The sequence below is a fragment of the Anolis carolinensis genome, chromosome 5 (genome assembly GCF_035594765.1).
Source record: "Anolis carolinensis isolate JA03-04 chromosome 5, rAnoCar3.1.pri, whole genome shotgun sequence".
Lineage (NCBI taxonomy): Eukaryota > Metazoa > Chordata > Lepidosauria > Squamata > Dactyloidae > Anolis > Anolis carolinensis.
The window spans coordinates 78529241-78551343 of NC_085845.1; the positions used below are offsets into that span (position 1 = coordinate 78529241).

The window sequence follows — 22103 nt, forward strand, 5'->3', positions numbered from 1 at the left end:
GTCAGGATACTGAAAATCCACAAACCTGGATGAAAAACCAGCAGCATCCACAGCCAGATAACACAACAAATACTTTTCTTCCCGAAGATCAGTCTCCAAGCTAGCTCCTTATAAACAGTTAAACCCAGGTGCATCCTATCTCTTGCATGCCTCCATCCACCACCAACCACCATCAACTGTGGAACATGATACATTTCACCAGTGGATTTTAACTTTTATTTTAACTTGTGTCTCGTATGTCATTTAATAGTATTTTATCTCTTCTCGGAATGATGTTATATCCCATATAACATATATATTTGAACTGCAAGAAGAGGCTGGTAATAAGTTCATTATTGTTGTTGTTTAAAACAGCCAAGCCATAGAAAAATGTACATTAAGAGTTAGTTTAAGGATGGTGGAAATAAACACCAATTTAAATGAGAAATTGACAAAAATAAAATAAGAATATTAACAATAATAAAGGCATTTCCTACTGTGAGGAAGCAGCTTTTTTGGGGAAACGGCAGATAAGGCATTGAGCCATAATGTGAGCTGAGCTAAATGAGACTGTGGTGGAGTGATACTCTATCTAGTGGACAAACACTGCCACCCAGAGGTAAAGCAAAGATTACATTTATAAGAAACGAGAATTACATCTAGAACAAGGAGATCTACAAATGTACAGGGAGTTACTGAAGTAAGGAGGTCATCTGTAACTGCGTAGTGTATTAGAAATGGACCAAATGTTTGAAGAAATAAAAGTTTCTGAGGAAAGACTTTGCAAGATAATCTGAGAAACAAGAGAAAACGCCTCAAAGGTTAAATCAAGAGCTGAAACAGAAAATAAGGCAAGAGTTCTGAAGTGTGAAAGAGGCAACACAATTTATTGACCAATCGGCAGGAGAAATGAGATTCAGACCAATTCCAGATAATCTTCTGAAAATATTAGAGAAATTGATGAAATGAACAGAATTAATTCAAGAACAGCAAGATGGAGCATTCACCAAGAAATGCATTGGTTCATTTTATGAGGAAATTGACAAGAGATTTAATATTACAAAAACACTTTGAGAAGAAAATGTAGATTGATGTGATTCATGTGAGAATTTTACACATAAAAGATTATGTTTTCCTGGCCAATAAAATAAAACTGAGGGCCCTTCCACACAGTCATATAACCCAGAATATCAAGGCAAATAACCCACAATATTTGCTTTGAACTGAGTTATCTGAGTCCACACTGCCATATAACCTAGTTCAAAGCAGATAATGTGGGACTTTCTACAACTGTGGAACAGGCCTAAGAAGGATCCATTTAGATGGGAGAAACTGGAAGGAATGAGTTTCACTTCTAAAAAGTCAAATGTTTGAATTATTCTGTGCAGAAAGCAAAGGACTTTCTGAAAAACTATACAAGAGACTTGGAAAAATTTCAGGAAAACTAGAAAAAAGAGAAAGGGAAAGGGAACAAGGAAAAAACAAGGATGAGATCAAGATTCAGACCAATTACAGTAGAGTCTCACTTATCCAACATAAACGGGCCGGCAGAACGTTGGATAAGCGAATATGTTGGATAATAAGGCGGCATTAAGAAAAAGCCTATTAAAAATCAAATAAGTTTATGATTTTACAAATTAAGCACCAAAACATCATGTTAAACAAAAAATTTGACAGAAAAAGTAGTTCAATATGCAGTAATGCTATGTAGTAATTACTGTATTTACAAATTTAGCACCAAAATATCACTATATATTGAAAACATTGACTACAAAAATGCGTTGGATAATCCAGAACGTTGGATAAGTGAGTGTTGGATAAGTGAGACTCTACTGTACTTCATTGGAAGAACAGAAATTCAACAGAAATTGAATGAGGAAAATGAGAGCCACGAGTGATTCAAATGGGGACTTAAATGGATTACAACCTTTTTACGGAGGCCTGAACATGGATTACATTTTTAATGTGGAATATACATGGAGCTAGCTTTTTGCAGAAGAGGAAAAAGATATTTCACTATTTGAAAAAAAAACTTAATTGGTATATTATCTGCATACAGGAAACATATATTAACATATATTATCATTTAGTATTAAAAGTCTCTGCTAACTCTATGATTCTATATGCTCATTTTTGTCATTGTAATTATTAATATTAATTAACACTGTGGATGCTGTTCTTATGAATAGACATATGCCATACTATAAAAATCACCTTAATAGATATGTCATTGGAGACGTGTTCTTATTCACGAATGATGACAGAATGTGATGAAAATATCATTTGAGGATCAATCTGGAAACAACAGTGGAGACTATGTCTTATCTCCTATTACTTTAATTTAAAATAATTCAGATAGAGACACTGCAATTCAAATTAGAGTGGAAGAATATTTAATTTCTCCCCAAACTTATTTTACCCAACAAAACACACGCACATTGCTACCAAGCCTAATTTAGGGAAAACAAGTACACAAGTATTTTCTCTAATGGAACTAATTTGTTGAAACAGCTAATGAACAAAATCAACTGTCTTTTGATTTTGTTACAGCTTTTACCTGAAAGATTGAATGTCTTAAGAGATATTTTATTTTGCATCATATATGTCTAATTCTAAAGCCTTTGACTGTGTGGATCATAATAAATTGTGACAAATTCTTGGTGATATGGGGATACCGAATCACCTTGTCTGTCTCCTGAGGAATCTGTATAGCGACCAAGTAGCAACAGTAGGAACAGACCATGGAACAATAAGACTGGTTCAAGATTGGAAAAGGAGTATGGTAGGGCTGTATACTCTCACCCTACCTATTCAACTTATATTCAGAACACATCATGTGACGTGCGGGGCTTGATAAATCCAAGGCTAGACTGAAAATTTCTGGAAGAAACATTAACAACCTTAGATATGCAGATGATACCACTTTGATGGCTGAAAGCAAGGAGGAGATGAGGAGCCTTATCGCCAAAGTGAAAGAAGAAAGTGCAAAAGCTGGGTTGCAGTTTAAAAACAAAACAAGATTAGGACAACCAGACTGACTGATAACTGGCAAATAGAGATAAAACATGGAGGCAGTGACAGACTTTGTATTTCTAGGCATGAAGATTACTGTAGACTCAGGCTGCAGTCAGGAAATCAGAAGACATTAACTTCTTGGGAGGAGAGCAATGACCAATCTCGATAAAATAGTGAAGAGTAGGGACATCACACTGGCAACAAAGGTCCACATAGTTAAAGCAATGGTATTCCCCATAGTAACCTATGGCTGCAAGAGCTGGACCAGAAGGAAGGCTGAGCGAAGAATGATAAACGCTTTTGAACTGTGGTGTTGGAGGAAAATTCTGAGAGTGCTTTGGACCACAAGAAGATCAAACCAGTCAATACTCCAGAAAATAATGTCCGACTGCTCACTGAAGGGAATGGTATTAAGAGACAAAGATGAAATACTTTGGCCAAATAATGAGATGACAGAAAGATTGGAGAAGATAATGATGCTGGGGAAAATGGAAAGAAAAAGGAAGAGGGGCTGACCAAGGAGATGGATGGATGTTATCCTTGAAGTGACTGGCTTGACTTTGAAGGAGCTGGGGGTGGCAACGGCTGACAGGGAGCTCTGGTGTGAGCTGGTCCAGGAGGTCACGAAGAGCTGGAAGCAACTGAATGAATAAACAACATGTTCAATTATATTTTGATGTCTTGTGGTTTAGAAGAAAACTATGTCTTTGGTTCACTTATCTTTAATGTGGGTATTAACAGCACTGTTGTCAGTCTGCATGGCGATTTCTTTCTCTCAGCAAAACAGAATAATCTAGTCTTTTCCCCTCCCTTGACTTGAGTTTTATCTTCTTCTATTAGTCAGTGCAGATTGTTATCATTTCCAGCTAAGTACTTGGGGGGGGGTACTGTGTATTCATTATGAAAGGACTTTAGGGCATCATTTTTGGAATTACAGTATTTGACAAGCATATATTCTTGTATTACTTATACATGAGGAAGTATTTGTGCAGTTTGTTTTCCCACTAAATTCAAGACATATTAGGAGGGCCGTCATTATTTAATAGTTTGAGTATCAGGCTATAATTCTAGTGGAGACCAGGTTCAAATCCCCGTTCAGCAATGGAAACTCATTGAGTGACCTTGGGCAGGTCATACTCTGTCAGCCCCAAAGGAAGAGAAAAGCCACTTCCTACTCCAGCAAATCTTCCCAAGAAAACTCCATCACCACAAATCAGAAACAACTGGAAGACATGTAACACATACACAATTTGATATATCAGTCTTTTCAGTGAACCTTGCTTTCCATTTATTAGGTAAAAGATTTTAACAAAGTATAGACTCCAACTGTGTCAGGAGTACAAAACAAATGCAAATGGATGAGGGAGCCATACCCCAAGGCATTCATTAAGGAAGGGCTGAACTGAAAATGCATTCCAAGCAAATCACTATCAGTCACTAAAAAAGTTAAGGAAATTAAATGATTGAGTTCATCCACAGGATGCAAGTGCCCATGTAAGAGGACTAGCCTGAGTTGTGGATCGTTAAAATGTGCAACACATTTTTACTAAAAAGCTACATCTTTGAAAACAAGCATTCGGGGTTTGTTTGTTTGTTTTTAAAAAAAAGCAGCCTTCAAGGATAGGTGTATTTTGTTCAGCACAGAAATCTCCTCTGATTTGTGAGTTTTATACAGCAATGTTGCAAACAATTTTTTGTTGTTGTTTTCCTCCTGCGGCTTATCTTTAAATGAATTGCAAATCTATAGCTGGCACATTACTTGGATTCCTACATTGCTTCCTTCCCTGGACAAGACTGCCTGCCAATCAGCCAGTCTTTTCCTTCAAGAATTCCCTTTGTCAGCTCATTAGTGCCGTCTATGGCTACCTGTCCTGCTTGGGCGGTCTTCTAATGAGGCTCAGCTGCCTCTACTAGATTTAGACTTGAGTGCGGATGTATCTCTGAAACCCAGGTATGGTCACAATGATGCAGCAGGCTTAGTCTCAAATCTTTAGCTGAGTGAGCTGGCTAGGATGCGGTGTCCCTTGACAACTTGTTGGCAAATTTTGGAGACCTCACTCTGAAGACACATAGTTGGCATTTCTGTTTTCTGAAACATCTAATTAAATTAGGAAGGCCATGAGCCCAGAGCATGGTTTGCTTGTTTGTTGTTTTACAAATCTATATATATATAAGAGTGATGGAATCCGGGGACCGGACAAAACAGCAAAACTACAGGCCCCCCAACCTTGAAATTTGACAACACAACCCATCATCCACGCCTCTAGGTTGATACAACAAAAAGAAAAGAAAAATAAAGTCCTAATTAGAGAAAGAGCAATAATTGTTTTTATCCAATTGCTGCCAGTTTAGAGGGCTAATCTCTGCCCCCTTCGTCTCCTAGCAACCGACTCAGCCAAGAGACAGCCAGGGTTCAGTTAGGGGACAGGCAGGTTTAGGCCTCACTTCCACACTCTTCCACAGATTATCTAATTTGCACTGGATTATATGGCAGTGTAGACTCAAGGCCATTCCACACAGCTATATAACCCATTTATAATCTTATATTATCTGCTTTGCACTGGATTATCTTGACTCCACACTGCCATATAATCCACTTCAGTGTGCATTTTATACAGCTGTGAAGAAGGGGCCTCATATAATCCAGTTCTAAGCAGATAATATAAGATTATCAATATAGAGTCTCACTTATCCAACATAAACAGGCCGGTAGGATAAGTGAATATGTTGGATAATAAGAAGGGATTCAGGAAAAGCTGATTAAACATTAAATTAGGTAATCGTTATACAAATTAAGCACCAAAACATCATATTATACAACAAATTTGACAGAAAAAGTAGTTCCATGCGCAGTAATGCTATGTAGTAATTACAGTAAAGTCTCACTTATCCAACACTCGCTTATCCAACGTTCTGGATTATCCAACGCATTTTTGTAGTCAATGTGTTCAATATATCATGAGATTTTGGTGCTAAATTCATAAATACAGTAATTACTACATAGCATTACTGCGTATTGAACTACTTTTTCTGCCAAATTTGTTGTTTAACATGATGTTTTGGTGCTTCATTTGTAAAATCATAACCTAATTTGATATTTAATAGGCTTTTCCTTAATGCCTCCTTATTATCCAACATACTCGCTTATCCAACATTCTGCCAGCCCGTTTAGCTTGGATAAGTGAGACTCTACTGTATTCAACAACACAATATCTCATCTTTGAGCCTCAACCAATGCAACCTAGTTTGCGACAGCCACAAAAACAATGGTTTCTCGACCAATTCAACCCAAAAGCGAAGTTTCTGGAGTAGAAGTACTTTCAAAGTAAGGATTGCATCATTAAACAGGAAATACCACTTTCAAACCTGGAGCAGAAAAAATTTCAAAGTTTGTTACATAGTGCAATCAGTGTATTCAGGGAGCGAGATGAGAAGGTGCAACCAGGTAGAGCTTGAAACTGGAACCCAAGAGGCTTATATTCATCCATGAGGCTTCCCTGGGGTGGGATCGAGGCCTCCCGTGAGCCCTTGTCTCCTCAGGAGCAAAGCAGGGGTCCTTCTCGTAGTGACGTTACACCCTCTTCTGCCTCCTTAGGAAGCTGCTGGAGGACTGGTTGGCGTCCTGAGGAAAAACCTACAAGAGGCCCCCCATGCGCCCCGCTGCCCCGAAGCCTCCGAAGGCAAAGTCCAGCCTGAACCTGGGGCTCCTTGGAGGAAGAGGAGGAGAAAGAGAAAGCGGAGAAGGAGCAGCAGCACCTGGCCAACGAGCTCACACACACCTTGGCAGAGTGCCGGAAGCTGGCCAAAGAGGTAGGTGACCAGAGTGGGGGGTTCGGGCCCAGACTATTTTAAAAATGGCATCGCCGCATACAAACCAGCACAAGCACTGCGGTCTGCAGTGGAGGCTGTGCTCTCAGTCTCATCACCATCCTAAGCGCAGTTGGTTGGGATTAAAGGGTCCTTTAAAAAGCTTTTTAAAACCCATTTATGCAGTTTAGCTTACAGAGACATCTATATATATCCTTGTCTAGATATTGTACACCTACCTCAACCCATACGATGCCGTAATATACTTTATAATATACTTAGAATCGAAGATGGCGACGCACTAGCAGCTCCTAAGATAAGCTCCCGGCTTTGCTCCTGGAAATAGCTGCTTTCTCCAAGATTTATAACCCAAAATGACAGCCAAGGGAAAGAAAAGATCCCGGACCAGTCCCAGCAATGGAACAGGTTCCCATAAATCACCGAAAGCACGGAAACAGATGAGAATGGATGCTTACCTTCCGAACCCCTCAGATATAGCAACAACAATAGGAACTGTGAGTAAAGGAGCACTGATAACACCTTCAACAAACTCACTTAATGAGGGTTCCCCTCTCTCTGACCGGGAGTCTAGCCCAAGACAAATGCCAGAGGGTGATTGACATAATGGTTATCTGAGCTACCCGGGGTGCAGCCCTTCCCTAGACCATCCTATGCAGAAATATCAAGAGATATGTTTGTTGTCAGTGGAATCAATGATGCTGATTTTGAACAGACTGGGTCAAATTTCACACCAAATCCAAAGGCTAATTGAGTTGCGTCCCCCACAGTGTTTCCAGGGAGTTGATAGTGCAGAGACGCCCAGGTGTTCACAAACGGACACTCCTCCGATCACAGCAGTTGTAAATCACAGTCTTAAACCAACAGCTAAACCTAATGCCTGTCTCACTCTACAAAAAAAAACCAGATAGTGTTGCAGCTCAATCAAGATGCTTTGGGCTGGAGCCATAAACAACAAATTGTAAAATCACTGGCTTTCTTGCTCAGAACCCAGCCCAAACTTATCGACTTAAAAGATCACAATTTCCTTCCAACACAGAATGGTGTAAAACGAATCCTACTTACCTTCCATTCCCTTGAAACGCCTGACCGCCTAGCTCAAATTAAGGACATCCTATGGAGCAGGCACAGTATAACTATCAGCAGGGTATTTAAGGATTTGACAGTCTATAATCTCTTTCCTCAAAATACATCAGACACACAAGGGCAAAGAAGAACTCCAACACGGACAACACAGATAACACAACTCCAAGACAGGAATTGTCAGCCTGCAGTTGCTTCCATTGATCTGGAACTCCAATCAGACCCCAGTACAGATTCTTCCATGACTCCTCCCAAGATGAGCCCCCCTTCCAAGACTATTATAAAAGAAAACAATAATGATAGGGATCCATCTGTGATTCAATTAATGACTCAAGTAACAGAAAAGCAAAACACAGTCACTTCTGCTGGTGCCACTTTAAACATTCCACATACTATGGACTCCCCTCAATCGCAGATGGAGCTTGCTCTTATATCAGACATATGTGAGGGCTCACAGACAGTAAATGTATTTGGCTCTCTACTCACCAATGATCCACATTTTACTACTCACGTGGCACTGATCCATCCAGCCCCTTCATGAGAAGGACAAGAACCAGACTTGATGCATATGGATTGTGACCGAGCCATAGAGCCCTTGGGCCTATGACAGCTACAGAGCCAGCATGGGGTCAGCCTATAAACTTCTATTCGCCCCCAATGAGGAAGAAAGCCCAAACTAGAGTTCTATGGTCGGAATTGGAAAATTATACCACAGACCTCATGATGCAGAACCCAAGCGTTTCTGTAATCATGGGAGGGGACCTCAACGCAAGAATGGGACCTGATGATGCCACACTCTTCAAATGCCACAAAGGCTTTCCTTCCACCACTGAATATGAGGTCCCACTTCTAACCCGGCATTCCAAAAATCAAAAAAACAAACTTTGCAGGGCTGTATTTGGCTAAATCAACATCAAGATTGAATCTCCTCATCCTAAATGGTGCTCTGGAAGGCGATCACCCAGCTGTATTCACATATCTTTGACTCTAAAATGAGTGCCATTGACTACATTGACTACACAACCATCTCAAGGGACCTCCTTCCGTGTGTCAAAACTTTGGAAGTTAAGCCCAAGTTTAACAGTGATCATTTTCCTATCCTGCTGCATCTAAACTCTTTTACTCAAAACACCCACATAATGGAATGCTTCCAACCCTCCAGGCTTAACTTAGTTGCAGAAATTTGGGTTTAACGTTGTTGTTATTCAATTTATTTCTGAATAACTGTTTGGGGACCCCTGGTCTACAACTTTTTTTCCCAAAGAGTTATGTCTGCTGGCAGGGGCTTATCAGAGTTACAGGCCAAAATATTCAGGACAAAAGTTGGGAATGCTCAATCATGTACAAGTACTTCTGAAGGGGATAATTATGTCATTTTCTAACAGCATGTACTCAGATCTTCCTGTACAAGCATAAAGGTTGTCATGTTTTCAAAATAGTAATAAGGAGCAGTAGAAATTCATAATCACATCAGGATATGGCCTTTATCTAAATACCAAATAAAAGTATTTATTTCCGTTAACTTAGCCAAGTATTTGTCAATAAAATTAACATGTTGTCTACATTCTCCAAATCTGTTTGACATATTTATGATTAAAATTCAAAGTAACCTGACTCAGATTTGATTAAATTTTCAGAATATCTGTTATTCTCACCCTCAATGCAATTGTTTTTCATATTACCCCACTAGCCAACCCCACTAAACTTTAAAGGTGTCTGCCTCCGTTATTTGTTGATAGTGCCTCATGTTGTATTTTATTGAAAGAAACATTAAGGTAGTTAATTTCAATATACAATCCCTGCCTCTTTATTGATTCTGTCAGAGCAACATTAAATCTGAGTAGTTTAGTTGCAGATCGTCAGTTCTTCATTATACAAATATGAAGTACGACCCCCCCACACACCCATGATAATAATTTCTGAAAATGTACTGGCATGATATATAAGAATTATTAAGAATGCACCACAACATGGTCAGACAATGGCAGAAAGCCAGGATTGAATCAGGATGCCATTTACAGATATACATGTACAAGGGGTTCAAGATGATTGTACGTTTGTCTCTGTACAATGACATTTTCCAATTAAAGCAGGTGGCAAATTTGGCTAATGTACAATTGAACTCACCAGGAATAAATTTAGAGATATCAAATGAACAAAATGAAATAATCAGAAAAATCATAATTGAACCTACATTTCCTAAAAGTGCTTGACATGCTCTTTATCCTTTTCTGCAATTGATCTGTAGTTATTGTCTTTTGTGTGTAAGTCATGGAATGTTTTTGGTGAAAATAGTTCAGTGTCGACACATGAGAAAAGATAGTATATATGCCATCGGAGATATATATATAGGTTCTAATCCAAAAATGGGCCACAAATTGATAGAACAATTAAGAATGCAAAATCAACCTTCATCAGATATTGTGTTTTGCTAACAATTAATCTATAAAAGATTAAGTAGTAAAATTGCTTCCACAATTTTTAAAACTTGGTTATAAATTTTGGTTGAAAAATTATTTTAATTTTTTCTGATTATAAAACCTTCTAGTAGATTTAAAATACAATAAAGTAGAAGGATTTCATTTAATTTACAAAAAAATATTTAAACCTTTAAATAACACTGGGACAACAAACAAATATATGGAAATCACCTTAAATTAAGTTTTTTTAAATTGAATGTTAAGAGAAAATCAAATCAAAATAATAATCAAATGGTACTTAGCACTACTGAAAATTAATTGCATAGATTTTGGCTGCAGTTTTAAATGCTAGAAAAGCATGATTGATAGCCTGGACTATAAAGCGTTATAGGTCATAATAAGCATTTTCAACTATGCTCATTATAGAAATGGAGTTGTTCTAACAGTTTATATGCTTTCTATAACTAATACTAGCCAATAGTTTGGCTGCAGTCCTTTATATGAACTGAATTTTCTAAATACTTTGCAAAGTCAGTTCTATGTGCTTCTAGTTTCAAGACTTTGGTAGATGGTTTTAGTAAACAACACTGCTGGTAGACTTTGAACCCAATTTTTAAAATGAAATACTGCTCCAAGTGGCTTTCAAGAGAGACAGTTTATCCTCTATTTCTTTCAGTGCAGACAAAGGGTGCCAACTAAAACAACTCTAAAGCAAACAGTATGTTTCCCCTACGAAAATACCTAGAATGTCATACAAGTAGAATAACATGTTACCACCAGTATCCAAATTCATGGGATTTTGTGTTTAAGTGGGATTTTTTTGGAAACAGTTATGACGGTAAGAAAGCAAGAAGTTGAGTTTTGTCTATGTATTTCAATATCTAAATACTTCAAGAATCATGGCTGTACCATTAGGTATGTTACCCAAGTGTGTTAAGATTCACTGTCAGTGATTTCAGCCAGACAGCTGGGACTTTAAAATACTGTAAGCAAAACAACAGAAGCAGCTGAAATACACATGCCATCTGTTGCATATGCACATTTAAATATCCAAATACATTTGGCCTCTTAAATAAAATATGGCTCAGAAATACAATGTATTACAGCTTAAATTTACATTCATTTGAAACTGAGAAAGCAAATATATCTAGATTTTAGATGTACTTTGATGCTCTTGTTTCTTCTAAGGAAAAAGTTATCATTTTGTAATAGAGAATTCCATAACATTTACATTTAATTCTCAATAATATTTTTTCCTCATGACTGTTATATATATTTATATTTTGATTCACATGTTACTTGATTTCACCTGATCACTAAGCAGGAATTTTCCATGCAGCCATGGTTTCTCGTATATTGTAAATGATGTCTACTTTCACATAAACTTAAGCAATCTTTAAATTAACTAAGGACTCTATTGTAGAAAAAGCCTTCATACATTCTGGGTCAAAATTCTCCAGTTTTCTGAAGAAGCATTATGGCAGACATTGCGAATATATCTTTTGAATTCTGAGTGTTAAAGGCAACCTTTTACAAGCTCTAGTCTCAATTAATTTAACCCAAAAACGAAGACAATATGTACAAACTATAACTCTATTTGGCAGACATGACCACAAAGAGAGTTTTTGAACACTGTTACTGCCCATAAGGAAATAGTTAAACATATTATTAAGAGAGTAAATGGGTTTTATTGCTTAAGATTTAAATATAATTGTAACCACTAGACAAGAGAACAAAAGTGTAATATTTGAATGAATCTAATCAAAGCAAAGTGGGCAGTTCCCGTAAGTGATACTAGTCTGCATATTTTCCCATACAAAGCAGAGATCAATGGTGTACTTGACTATTCAGGGGCTAAACGGTGTGAAAAATCCAGCCCAATTCCACATAAGAGCTTTCTCAGTTGGAAGATCATTTATACAACACTCTCGCTGGGTAGATGTTGATGGCCTGAAATGCAGAATTTGAACTCTTTAGAAGAAACAATTAAATGAATTTTCAGAATCCTGAAAGATTTTTCACCTTTATGACTTAAATCATGAAAAGGAGAGCTGACTAGTGATCTACAAAGCCACCCAGCAGCAAAATGTTCCAGCATGTGTTGAAACCCTATAAGATTGAGCCTGACACATAACTTTGAAAAAGATAGGTTTGGTCATGAGAACTGCACTGTATGGCAATCTTATAGAATGCTGCATTCTTTTATACTTGTCCCTTTTAAACTGGATTTTGCCACTCATTGCATACATGAAAGAAAATATAGACTTATATTGTTCCAAAGCCTCTGACCAGAAATATCTCTGATCAACTCAGAACCATTCTTGACACAGATGGCAACCAGTGTCCACTGATGTACAGCACTTGGAAGTCATAACGCCAGAATTAATTCTTTGAGGAATGTGAATCTGACAATTTCTCTAAACCTTAAAGATCATGGCTATGTTCTTCAAACATGCAGAAAAAAATGAATAGAAACTTCATTGATTTCCACTCTCTTTTTGGGCACAATTCAAAATGCGGGCTATAACCCATAAAGTACAATACAGCTTAGGTTCAGCATATCTGAAAGTTCCTATCTCTCCATATGAGCCTTGTATCCTTCAAGAAAGGACTTTCTCTTTGCCCCACCAGCTGCACAAAAACCATCTGGTAATAACATGGAAGAAAGCCTTGATAACTGCTTTCAGACTATGTAATTTCTCTTTTCATCTCAATTTATCATTAGTCTATGCCTTTGTTATTTAAGCAAGCCTTCAGCCTAACTGGTTGGGGCTGCCAGGCCCATAGCCAAGATTTTGATTCTTGGGGGGGGGGGGGGGTTGGTCTGAGTGAGAGAGGAGCTACCCTAGCAAACCTTTTGTATCATTATCCCAATACCCCCATGCAAGATGAGAACCCGTCAACAGCCACACCATTTTCACAAAGGTCAACACAGACAATACCCAACTTAGTAGTTAATCTATCTGACTATCCCATATCCCCTCAAGAAGCCAATGTAGTCAAAAAAAGGACTAAACTTTGTACCTACGCCCAGATTCAATTTATTTCATACAAAAGTAGAACTATTTAATTTATTCAGAACTATTAGACTTAGAGACTACTTTGGAACTAAGGGAAACATGGAATATACTACAAAGTTCAAACCTAAGAGTAAATTCTTTCCCCACACAGATAATATAATGATGAAGTCATTTGAAAGGGTGGTAGAAAGAGATCTAAATGTACTGTCCCACACAAAAACCCATATACATGCTAATATGACTTAACAGAAATCAATACCATCAAAAGACTGGCCAATATGCCAGAATATATATGGAAACAAGCTGATAAAGGAGGGGCAATAGTACTACTTAATAAAAAAGACTATATAAAAGAAGTAATGAGACATCTAGGAGATCAGGATTTTTACAAGCCTTTAACGAAAGATCCTACTGATAAAATACGGTATTTAATATGCACAGTCCTTACAGAAGGACTTTCCTTAGGTTACATTTTGGAAAAACAATATGAATTCTTACAGAAACCAAATCCCAGAATTCCGGTCTTTTACATCCTGCTTAAAATTCATAAAGGAATTTTTCCTCCTCCAGGGAGACCAATTGTATCTGGCACAGGGGCCAGGTCCCCTTTCAAAAGGGTCCCAGCCCAATTAAATTGCTCCAGTTGGAGTTTTGGCTAGAGGCCTATCCTGACAGAGGAGCCGCCAGATATTTGCGGGATGGATTACAGGAGGGTTTTCATATTCCAGCACAGGGGCCAGGAGCCCCATTTAAATAAAAAAAATTAAAAAAATTAAAATCCACTTTAGGAATGGAAGATATTGTACAGCAAAAGATAGACAAGGAGGTGAAGGAGGGTAGAGTCCTTGGCCCCTTTGCGTTGCCCTCCTACTAACAATTTTAGAGTGTTACCATTAGGAATTGTACCCAAGAAAGCCCCAGGGGAATATCGCCAAGAAAGCCCCAGGGGAATATATAGATAGAGCCCTACCCATGGGGTGCTTGGTATATTGTATGGCCTTTGAAAAGTTCAGCACATTCCTAGAATGGGCACTTAAGGCGCATACAGGATTGCATGGGGTGGTTCACTGTTTGGATGATTTCCTTTTTATCAGCAGAGCAGGTACAAATGAGTGCAGGGAGTTGATGGGAGCATTTCAGCATATAGCTGCTCAATATGGTGTCCCATTGGCCGAGGAAAAGATGGAGGAACCAGCTAAACAGCTGATATTCCTGGGCATTCAAATTGACATGGTTGACCAGTTCTCAAGATTGCTAAGTGAGAAAACGGAACCAGTTGGTGGATAAAATACAACAATTTATGGGACGGAAGAAAACAACACTTAGGGAATTTCAAGTTCTCATAGGACATCTTAATTTTGGCAGGGCCTTTGTTCAAAGGTTGTGTGACACCATAGAAGGGGCCTCTCTTCCCCACCACTGTATACGGGTTATTAGGGCCATCAAAGCAGATTTGAACGTTTGGCTGCAATTCTTGGGGGGTTTACTGGAATCTCTTTTTGGAGACAGGAATTACCTTTAGGTAATGCCCTCCAAGTCGCGTCGGATTCATTGGGGTCCATTGGCTTCGAAGTCTACTTTAGCGGATACTGGTGCTCAGACCGATGGCCGCCTTACAGGCACGACGAGGGCATTATTGTGGATCTTACATTTTTGGAATTCTTTCCCATTTTGGTGGCATTAACGGTACGGGTACCTGAATTTGCTAACTCCCAAGGTTCATTTCTGGTATGACAACATGGCCACAGTTCAGGTTATTAACTCACTGACATCAAAGTCAGCCAGGATTATGAGGTCATTACGCTATTTTACCCTGCATTGCCTGAATAACAACATATTGTTTAAGGCATTCCACATTGCCAGTACGAATAATGCTTTGGCTGATGCTTTGTCCTGTATGCAGATGGAGCGCTTCAGGCAACTCGCACCAGATGCAGATGCAATGCTGGAGGCCGTACCAGACCATCTTTGGCAGGTTGGAACAAAGAGTTAGCCAGGGGGAATGGGCTTGGCTCTAGCGCCAGCTTCCAAGCGAGCCTATGGTGCAGCAGTCTGCAAGTTTGAGGACTTTAGGAAGGATTACAGTCTGGGTGAGATCTTGGCAGTTCCACTGGAACATGTTATCAAATTTCATGTCATTCTTTGGAGATCGTGCTTAGCCCCCCCCCCCCCCCCCCCGTTCCATTCGGGCCAAGATGTCCACATTGGCATTCTAGTTCAAAGCCCAGGTTCAAAGCCCAATGCCACAAAGCATTTCCACATGCGTAAGTGTTTAGAGGGGTGGCCGAAGGAGGTTGGCAAGCCCCAGGATGACCGGTGGCTCATTTCTCCGGGCATGCTAAAGGGCCTCCTGAAGGTCTGGCCAGCGATATGCTCATCTCCTTTTGAGGCCTCGTTATTTTGTGCGGCTGCCCGCACGGCCTTCTTTGGGGCGTTGAGTCAGTGAGTTGGTGACTGGTTCTAAGGGAGACACATCAAATAAGGCACTGCTGCTGTTCGACATCACGTTGACTGCGTCAGATCTACAAATTCTTGTTAGAAAGTAGAAGACTGACCAAAGGAGGATGGGAAGCATTCTCAAGCTATTGGCATGCAGCGATCCAGAATTATGCCTGGTGAGGGCCATGGTGGCATACCTGAGCACCAGGGGTGACAGGCCGGGCCCTCTATTTGTTCACCGGGATGGGCTTCCCCTTACCAAATATCAGTTCTGGTCTGTGACATCCAAGGCTTAGGAAGCAATTGGCATTTGGGGGCACAAATTTGGGACACACTCTTTTCAAATTGGAGCATCCACGACTGCAGCACTGTGGTATGATGCCGCACAAATCAAGGCAATGGGGAGGTGGAAGTTGGCGACGTATAGGACCTATGTCAGGCCTATGTCATTATACTAATATGGGTAATTTCATTGCAGATGCAGTGCAGCCATGACTGAGGCGATGCATCCTTATTTCCAGACAGTTACATTTTCTGGGCTGAGCAACATGCACGCAGAACTTCCTTTGATCAGCACCTTGGTAGCTGCGGCAGAATGGAGTTGGAGAGGCCTACAATGGGAGGGCCTGCTGCCTCTCCTGTTAACAGCAGGAAGTAAAGACAACCCACCTGATGTCCTCATCGTCCACTTAGAAGGCAATGACCTTGGACTTTTGAAGGGAAAGGCGCTTAGTGAACAGGCTTGGCTGATATCCGGAAATTGAAGGAGGCCTGATCACAGACAAGAATGATGTGGTCTACAATCATACCACGCCACACACGATTGGCGGGTGGTACTAATAAGCAAATGGACGAGGCCCGAAGACAGGCCAAAAGATCAATGCTGAAGGCTTTCAGCGATGGGCTGGGTATGGTAATTAAGCATCCATGATCACGAGAAGTAGATCTGACTTTTACCGAGGGGACGGCATCCACTTGTCGGATGCAGGCAACCATCAGTTTCTGTGTGATCTCCATCCAGGGATTGTGGGATTGCCTCATTTTGGGGGGGAGGCAGGGCCGGTCCAACGTGGTAAGCTGATTACGCCTTGGCGCACGGCGTTTTGCTCCAGTGTTTGTCCTGGCACCAGGTGCCGGCGGTGCCACCGTTGCACCGCCGCCGTTGGCCGCCATTGCCTCCTCAAGGAAATAGAGGCCCTGCACGCAGCGCACGCACACAGCAGCACAGGACTGGCATCCCATCACCCAAAATGGCCAATGGGACTCCTGTGTGCGTGCACGGAGCTTCACACTCACGCGGACATGCCAGCCCCATGCCCCGCGCACGCACACAAGAGTCTTATCAGCCATTTTGGCTGTTCCTGTGTGCGCATCGCCAGCACTGCAACCACACGACTCGAGCCACCCATCACGTGGAACAGCCGGCCCGGAGGTGATAGGGCCCGGCTGACTCAAGGGAAAGACCCCGGAGAGACTCATGCCTCGAGGATGCGGACGAGAGCACTAAAAGGTACTCCCTTCTTCATATCTCCATCTCTCTCCTTGCCTGGCGAAAAAGAGTGAGACTGCCTTCCTTCTCCATCCAGAAGATGTGTTCTTTCTTCCTCCTTTCCCAGTGGGGAAGAGCTTTGATCCTAGATCCCTGGGGAAGAGGTGAGTCCCTTCCCCAAATAGAGACACACACACAAAATCCCAAAACCCAACACGTTCCTCTTTAGAGAGCAGCTGAACTTCTTCGGAACCTCTCCAAAGGCAACCTTGGATGCGAGAAACGTAGAGAACAAAGGAAGCGCGGGAAAGGAAGGGGGAAAAAAGGGTGGAGATGGGGAGTTTGGGTGACGGAGAACGAGGGAAGCTTGCTTCTTATTCCCCGAGCCCAGTCCTCGCTTGACCCTTTCAGCGCCTCTTTAATGAGCCCCCCAAAAGAAGGTCTCTTTCCTCTCCTTCCCCGTGTGCCCTGGGGACTTTTATGCACAGAGAGTCCCTCCAGCTCTCCCTCTCCATGCCTGTTTCTTGCCTCGGTTGGGATTCCAGCCTCTTTTTTCCCATCCTCCCAACATCTCCCCCACCCTTTGCCTCACTCTCCACCCCCCTTTCCCCCTCTTCTCCCCACCTCTCCTCCCTTCCAAGTCTGAAGTTTCCACAGTGTGTGCAAAAGCAAAGCGCTCTCCAAGGGTCGGGCGGTGCTGGCTGCTTCCATCGCCTTGGTTGGGATTGATCCAGAGCTTTTCTCTCTTATATATATATATATACACACCCTCCTAACCTGCTCAGGATTTTTTGTGGGGTGGAGAGGGGGCTGTTTAACCCCCCAGGTGATTATTTTGGAAGGGAAGCAGTTTGGAAGAAGCTTGGAGAGAAGCTCTCCTTTGGTGGGGTGGAGCTGGGAAGAATCACAGCAGAAAGGCAGGAGAGGAGGAGGAGGGGAGCCAAGATGGGACCCCCACCTGCCTGAAATGACTGCCATTGGAAATTGAGACATTGAGAAAAGATTGAAAGAAAAAGAGGCAGCAGGAAACCTCTTTCTTCCTCTTGGAGTTCTTAAAGTCGGGTTTGGGGTTCCCCCCCCCCCCGCTATTCTTTTTGTCCTTTGTTGGGGGGGGGGTTGTTTTTGCTGTCGACCCCATTTTTTTGCTGCCTGAGCTCCTGTGGACAACAAGGCATGACTATGCACATGGGGAGCCCGAGATTCGTGAAACTAAGGTAAGGAAAAGGAAGGCGCCTGCCTCAGCCCCATTCCTCATTGACTCTGACCACAAACCAGTGGGGTTTATCTATCTGTGGAAGGTCCAGGGTGGGAAAAAGAACTCTTGTCTGTTGGAGGCAAAGTGGTAATGCTTCAGTTAATCACCTTGATTAGCACTGAAGAGCCTTGCAGTTTCAAAGCCTGGCTGATTACTGCCTGGAGAGGCAACCAAGGCAGTTTCCTTTTTTGTGGTGCGTAAAACACGTTGGAAAACCCACTTAGTTCATGAGCGTCGGGTAAAGAGAGGACCCCAGAATTGAGATGAGGTCTCTTGGGAGACTGAGAGGTGTAGCCTCTCCCCCAAAGCTGCAGAAAAAGGAGGCGAAGAGTGCCTTAGGATCGCTCCCATCTATCCAATCCCTCTATCCAAAGGGTTTGTTTGGGTCCCAATTTTCTTTGAATATTTTTATTGATGTTTTTTAATTTACAATTAAAAATAAAAGAAAAAACGTGGAATTCATGGTGGGGGGAGGGGGAATTGGGTGAGGGGGAGAGGATCGGTATATTCCATTAGATCTTCGGTTGAATGAGTCTAGTCTCTTTGTGGAGCAAGTTGCTGAATGTAGAGTAGTTTTTTTTTATTAGGGGGCAGATTGTGGCCCCCTTTTATATTGCCCGGGTTGGCTATTTCTTATTTCACTTATGGAGTTCCTTTGATCTGTGTCTGTCTTTTTCTTATATATTCCTCAAAATTTGACCAGTCTGTTTCTTTGATTGGTTTTCCATTATGCTTCTTCATCAGGAAAGTCAGTCTTGTCCATGTTCTTTATTTCCCATATCTTTGATTTCCATTTTTTAAATGTTCCCTACCATCCTGATTTACCTTGATTCAAACAGCTCGTGATAGGGCTTGTTGTCCAAACCCTTGTTTATTTTAGTCACTCTCCTCTAGACATATTCATATTATCATTTCTTATTATTATTAAAATCATAGTCCAGAATCAGTCCAGTGGTCAATACTTAAAAAGGCCTCAAGTATTGCACTGCTGGAATTATTTCTCAAATGCTTGGTCCAGAACTATGCGTAGCAAGGCTATTCCATGCTAATCAAGGTGATCAATTCCAGTTATTCACACTTGCCCTTCATATTATCCAAAATTTTTGCTTATCCAACGCTCTGCTGGCCCATTTATGTGGGATTGGCATTAATTCTATGTAATGTTACTATATGAACATAATGTTGTAAATAAACTTCTGGTTTGTAAGGTAAACTCTTTTATCCATTCTATTCACCTCTACCTTCTTTTATTTCTGGGTGATTGGTTTGGGGGGGGGCACCAAAATTTCTGTTTGCTTACACTTGAAAATTACCTTGGGCCAGCTCTGGGGGGAGAAGTTGGCCTTGGAGGGTCAAGGCCTCAATTGTATTGCTTAACAAAGTCAAGTGTAAGTTCAAGTTCAAGGGCAAGTTCAAGTTATGTTCATGCTCTTTAATTTTGTTTGTAGATCACACAGATATTGATTGGTAACATATAATAAAGTTGCCCATATTTAAACCCACATGGTTGTGTTGTCTCGTGATTTCGTAAGTAGAAGAGCAATGCAATTTAGCTTGAAAACACTTGCTGTCACTTTGCAACATGGGATTTATTGTTGCTGTTGTTGTTATTATTATTAACAATGCTTCAGTGTCAAAGGTCTCGGTGAAAACTGGATTTCTTCTCTTTAATATGAACAAATATAAAGACAGTGGGCAAAGAATCCTTAAGGAAAGGGCTGTGATTTTAGTTCAGTACAGACACGAAGAGGAAAGGAAATGCTATTCTCCTGGAACAGGAAATTAGGACCAGGATTGTGAGATCTGAATCATACATGTAACTTAACAAACTGTTTCAATGTGATACATAATTCTACATGGGATCCTGCTAGGCATCCTTTCTTTGATTGCACAGTTCCTTCTCTCCCAAGACAGTTTCCCAGCCTGAACCAATTTATTGGACCAATTTCTCACCTGCCTCTCTGATTTTTCTACAGACAACTTTTAATTTGATGCTCATTCTTGGCTTAGTAGTACAGCATGTAACAGCTTTGCAGACATCTTTTATCTATTCCCAAATTAACAGCGTCCTGATCCTTATTTTTGAGACATCAGTGGAATACTAATCTTCCTTTTTAACTTCAGTTTTGCTGACACTGCAATAGTCTGCTCCATTAATTCCTTGCTGGCTATCTACATTTCTTACATCTCACCCGCCTCCCAAATGCACATGCAGTATAAACACTGTCATGCAGCGAAAATAGCAGCAGCCTTTAATGTATGAATTAAGATATATGGTACTCCTTGGGGAAAGAAAGTAGGTTGTTCCTATGCCCCAATCTAATAGGGCTATCCTGAGTTATATTTGATGTGCTTTTGCTTCTCTTGGGGCACACTTTTTCTTGACCCCATTTTCAATACATATTTTTGTTTCATTAGTTGGGAGTTATGTGGATCTTGACAAGAGATCGAGTCATTCCATTTTGATTTCTTATGTTGGCTTGGTTTGCACCCATAGATACACGAAGAGCTATCCACTTCCTCAGCTACATGAAATCTGTATTATATAACACCCTAGCCATAATATATATGTATAGCTAGTTCAAAGGGATTAAGGAGGAAGTGGATGGAGAAGATAATTTACACTAGCTATAATTATAATGTGAGAAATGCTTCCCCCCTCTAAAAAAAGGCCTGGTTTTAGATTACTTGATTTATGTGTGTAGGGGGGAATTATCTCTGAATGTCTCCTTCACTGCCAGATCACTTTTGCCCAACTAGGGATCTCATCACATGCAAGTTCCCCCCCCCCCCCCGCCCCAGTTCTAAACACTTTCAAAACAGAGGCCCATTGAGGCCATCAAATAACACAAGACTGTCATGAAGTCGTCTGCTGTTTTGGCCACTTTTGAAGGCAAAGAGAGGGATATAGTAAACATCTGGACATCTGCAGGCTCTGAGCATGAGAACACTGATAAGAAATAGTAGAAACTAGTTTAAACAGCTTGGGAAACTGGCAAACAAACTTCAGTGACCTCAGAGGGAAGGATTTTATAGCCTCATTACATGGAGCATTTTCCACGTTCTAGAACACTTCATCTCCATTTCAAGGAAGAAAAGGCACGGAACCCATCACATGACATTTGTCCATTTCCGGCCATCATCCATTGCCCTTTGTCTGTGAAATGAAGCTGAAGTGTGCTGAAAGGAGGAGTTAGGAACATGGGCAAGTAATTGTGTTCTGAGCTCCTGGCACATGCTAGAAACATCGTGAATGCAAAAAAAAAAAAAACACATGTGATGGGACCTGACAGCTTTGTCCATGTAGAATAGTTTCAGTGATGTGGAGGAATGGGTATTCCTCACCATTTTGCTGTTACTTCATTTTCTCCTTAATAGTATTCTAAGCTCCGCAGGAAGTAGTGGATTTCTCCTTTACGAAGTGCCCCTCCACGATCCTTTTGTTATTTAAGGTGGTTTAAAGACAGTGTAGTGTGGGTTCTATTGAAAGAAGGGTTTTTAAAATGTGCTGGTCTCCTTTAGAGGGAAAACCCAAAACTGAAAGTGTTAAAAATGAGGGGAAGGTTCCATTGAAATAA

General features: G+C 40.8%; 1 long non-coding RNA gene across 1 annotated transcript in view; it reads left to right on the top strand.

Annotated features, from left to right (window-relative positions):
* Positions 1-20027, top strand: part of LOC134299284 (uncharacterized) — a 205995-nt gene extending 185968 nt beyond the window's left edge. Inside the window, exons 2-4 of the long non-coding RNA XR_010006469.1 lie at positions 6590-6804; positions 15246-15317; positions 16260-20027. This is a non-coding gene — a long non-coding RNA (uncharacterized LOC134299284). The remainder of the gene's footprint in view (positions 1-6589; positions 6805-15245; positions 15318-16259) is intronic.
* Positions 20028-22103: the final 2076 nt, after the last annotated feature.